Here is a 4,514-nt window from a genome sequence, read left to right as displayed (position 1 = left end):
ATAGAGGGCATTAAAGTTCTCGTTATATTCAAGTGTTGAAAGTAACGCACATTTTGTTTGAAATTTCGGAAGTCCGATCGTAAGGGAACGCTTTTTTGCGGTTTACGAAGGGTTCGCTCAGCGGTTATCGGTTATCCCCCAGGTGAGCCTTCATTCGTATGTAGAAAAGTTACAAAGTAATTTTGGGTACTCAAATCACTTTTTACCTTTTGCCCACGGGTTTTACTATGATATTCAAGTTTTGAAAGTAACGCACATTATGTTTGAAATTTCGGAAGTCCGATCGTAAGGGGTCGCTTTTTTGCGGTTACCGAAGGGTTCGCTTAGCGGTTAGCGGTTATCCCCCAGGTGAGCCTTCATTCGTATGTAGAAAAGTTACAAAGTAATTTTGGGTACTCAAATCACTTTTTACCTTTTGCCCACGGGTTTTACTATGATATTCAAGTGTTGAAAGTAACGCACATTTTGTTTGAAATTTCGGAAGTCCGATCGTAAGGGGTCGCTTTTTTGCGGTTACCGAAGGGTTCGCTTAGCGGTTAGCGGTTATCCCCCAGGTGAGCCTTCATTCGTATGTAGAAAAGTTACAAAGTAATTTTGGGTACTCAAATCACTTTTTACCTTTTGCCCACGGGTTTTACTATGATATTCAAGTGTTGAAAGTAACGCACATTTTGTTTGAAATTTCGGAAGTCCGATCGTAAGGGGTCGCTTTTTTGCGGTTACCGAAGGGTTCGCTTAGCGGTTAGCGGTTATCCCCCAGGTGAGCCTTCATTCGTATGTAGAAAAGTTACAAAGTAATTTTGGGTACTCAAATCACTTTTTACCTTTTGCCCACGGGTTTTACTATGATATTCAAGTGTTGAAAGTAACGCACATTTTGTTTGAAATTTCGGAAGTCCGATCGTAAGGGGTCGCTTTTTTGCGGTTACCGAAGGGTTCGCTTAGCGGTTAGCGGTTATCCCCCAGGTGAGCCTTCATTCGTATGTAGAAAAGTTACAAAGTAATTTTGGGTACTCAAATCACTTTTTATCTTTTGCCCACGGGTTTTACTGTGATATTCAAGTGTTGAAAGTAACGCACATTTTGTTTGAAATTTCGGAAGTCCGATCGTAAGGGGTCGCTTTTTTGCGGTTACCGAAGGGTTCGCTTAGCGGTTAGCGGTTATCCCCCAGGTGAGCCTTCATTCGTATGTAGAAAAGTTACAAAGTAATTTTGGGTACTCAAATCACTTTTTACCTTTTGCCCACGGGTTTTACTATGATATTCAAGTGTTGAAAGTAACGCACATTTTGTTTGAAATTTCGGAAGTCCGATCGTAAGGGGTCGCTTTTTTGCGGTTACCGAAGGGTTCGCTTAGCGGTTAGCGGTTATCCCCCAGGTGAGCCTTCATTCGTATGTAGAAAAGTTACAAAGTAATTTTGGGTACTCAAATCACTTTTTACCTTTTGCCCACGGGTTTTACTATGATATTCAAGTGTTGAAAGTAACGCACATTTTGTTTGAAATTTCGGAAGTCCGATCGTAAGGGGTCGCTTTTTTGCGGTTACCGAAGGGTTCGCTTAGCGGTTAGCGGTTATCCCCCAGGTGAGCCTTCATTCGTATGTAGAAAAGTTACAAAGTAATTTGGGGTACTCAAATCACTTTTTACCTTTTGCCCACGGGTTTTACTATGATATTCAAGTGTTGAAAGTAACGCACATTTTGTTTGAAATTTCGGAAGTCCGATCGTAAGGGGTCGCTTTTTTGCGGTTACCGAAGGGTTCGCTTAGCGGTTAGCGGTTATCCCCCAGGTGAGCCTTCATTCGTATGTAGAAAAGTTACAAAGTAATTTTGGGTACTCAAATCACTTTTTACCTTTTGCCCACGGGTTTTACTATGATATTCAAGTGTTGAAAGTAACGCACATTATGTATGAAATTTCGGAAGTCCGATCGTAAGGGGTCGCTTTTTGCGGTTACCGAAGGGTTCGCTTAGCGGTTAGCGGTTATCCCCCAGGTGAGCCTTCATTCGTATTTTCGGGTTTCACTATGATTTGCGTCTTATATTCACGGATTACTTCGCAATTCGAACCGGAACCTTAAGGCCTCATACCGGACTTATTTTGCCTCATTTAAAATAGTGCTTAAATATGCAACTTTAATGGGCGAAAATCCAATAAAGAAACAGCTCTACTGGAGATGTTTTAATTTCTATTGAAAAAGTACTTATCCAGTACTCAATAAAAAAAATCCCCAAAATCTGACCGGTGGATCGATTTTTATAACATCTATAACTGCACATAAATACTATCCAGAAAGTGGGGCTTTCCTTCAGTGACCCGCTGACCACATTACTCAGGACAAACAAACGTACACGTCCGAGAATCGCCCGAATGCCGAAACTTTTCCACCCGATCCTGTCAGAAATACACAACCTTTCATCTCAAATCCTTCGATATGACATGGGAGCGATATAAGGCAATTTATCGTCTACATAAACACACGATTTTTGGGCCCCAATCATATTTCGGAGGGAATACTTCTGCCCACCCGCGCAGTAATACCGGAACGAGGCCTTCAGTGCGGATTACAGATATCCGGTCAGATTTGAACTTTGACCCGAAACCTTGACCTGGCGTTTTCCTACGCGCCTGGAGCGAGCTTTGTGCGTATTCAAAGTGCGTTTCGAAGTTAGATATATCTATTACCTTTGCCAGAATGGCAAGGTTATGTTTTAGGCTTGTACGTCTGTCTGTCTGTCTGTCTGTCTTTCTGTCTGTCTGTGAACAGCATCACTCGAAAAGCGCCTTTGATTGATCCTGATGATATTTGGTAGGTGGATATAGGGGTCGTAATCCCCATACTACTTCTCTTGCCCTCGCATGTTCTAAGTTTATGACCTTTGTGATCCTTTGTGATCCTTTGTCCTGCTCAGACTTTTTTTGTCAACCCTCCTAAGCTGGTTGTTTAATCGTTAGGCTCGACTGTTATGCAGCTGTGGAGTAGAATGGACTGGGGATGATCCTGGTTTTTGATGCAGAAAAACGTTAGGGGCTCAAGTCGCGCTTTTATGACACGTCACATCAATTATCTAAAACATAACTTTGTCTTTCCTTCAGACAGTAACTCGAAAAAAAAACCGTCAGATAACCGTAAGATAATCATACTGACTTACTTGATACTTGATAAGGTCTCTTCATCGTTGTGTCAAGCGGTCTGCATCAAGGCAACGTCTCTTGTGGACCATCCTGCGCCATTCCATGCAATTCTTGGCCGTCACTTCTACGTCTCTAAGATAATCATACGAACCCAGATTGTAATAGAATGTTACAACTTCCGCTGTCTATACGTGTTGCTCATCTTCTAAGGTTGTGCCCCTTTGTTAATAATGTCTATGGTTCTATTTTATTAATGAGGTTCAAACGTTGATTCAAAGAATAAAGCTTCTGCAACTGTTAACATATGGATTGTAGTTTTACATGAATAGATTGATACTCTAAAGAGGGCGTCTTTTCAACTAAAAATAAACTTGGATTATAGCAGTTAGTAGGGATATCATCAGGTTAATTTGACTCTTCAGACAATAACGATGTTACCTGGTTTGGATATGTCTTCTCGTCATTGCAGAGTGGACCGTGAAACAGCATCAAGATTGCTTCGCCAAGGGAGTGCATCCTATGGCAAAGACAAGAAAGGCGCCGCCCAACAGTTAAAATTATCATTGCAGGAAAACCCGCATCCGTCATGGTCAAAACTAACTTGGATGGTATCACATCAAACAGGCCATACAAAATCGATGCACAAAGCCTGGAAGACTGGTATCATTCACCAAGTTGACTACTACATGTACATCGAACTAGTTTCCCTTCTACAACTACGGTCATGGCTACATGTTTAAAATTAATGATGTCGTCATCCATAAAACTTACCTGCCGTGGCCTTGCTGACATTGTATTTCTATGTCCCGTGAACAGCAGTACAGAAGAGGTTGGTGCCCATCATAAGCTGTGGTGTTAGAAACTACTGCACGAGTCTCCCAACAAGACGATGTGTCAGCTCTGGCCCGTGGGTCTACCTGGACAAGCTCAGCCAGTGGTGACCAGAACTGCATGCAAAGAGACAGAATAATCTTTGTGTACTATTCACAGCGTCACACCTGTCCCCGCGCGCCACAGACAGGTGGTCAGTTAACTCAATTTTGGAGGGTAACCAATCAGAGGAGTTATGCAAATGTACACGTATGCTAATGAGTGCAGGGGTATAAAAGGGAAAGATATTATCACAAAAAAGGCGCACAGTTTGACTTTGGGGAGGAAGATAAAAAGGTGGTTGGCAGAAACAGGCGAAAATTAAAGTCGGGTCAATTAGGGACAGTAGGAAGGGTATGAGGGTGTTGAGATATAAAGAAGAAGGTATCTTTACCCTAAACACCCAACCATCCTCTCTAATTTCTTATGGCTTGGGAAAGGTACTCGCCTCGCTCTCTGCTCAGGGATGGAGATCTTTGAGGTTGACACACATCCCCAACATATTTTC

The 4,514-nt window shown here is 42.2% G+C and overlaps 1 long non-coding RNA gene across 1 annotated transcript; it reads right to left on the bottom strand.

The window, feature by feature from the left end:
- Positions 1 to 3,134: 3,134 nt before the first annotated feature.
- Positions 3,135 to 3,963, bottom strand: LOC118421687. The gene is made up of 3 exons (XR_004831860.1): positions 3,908 to 3,963; positions 3,575 to 3,653; positions 3,135 to 3,268 (listed from the first exon to the last, which is right to left on the bottom strand). It is a non-coding gene; the product is annotated as an uncharacterized LOC118421687 (long non-coding RNA).
- Positions 3,964 to 4,514: the final 551 nt, after the last annotated feature.

Source organism: Branchiostoma floridae, chromosome 8 (genome assembly GCF_000003815.2).
Source record: "Branchiostoma floridae strain S238N-H82 chromosome 8, Bfl_VNyyK, whole genome shotgun sequence".
NCBI lineage: Eukaryota > Metazoa > Chordata > Leptocardii > Amphioxiformes > Branchiostomatidae > Branchiostoma > Branchiostoma floridae.
The sequence above is the reverse complement of the archived record's forward strand: the minus strand, read 5'-3'. Positions and strand labels throughout refer to the sequence as shown.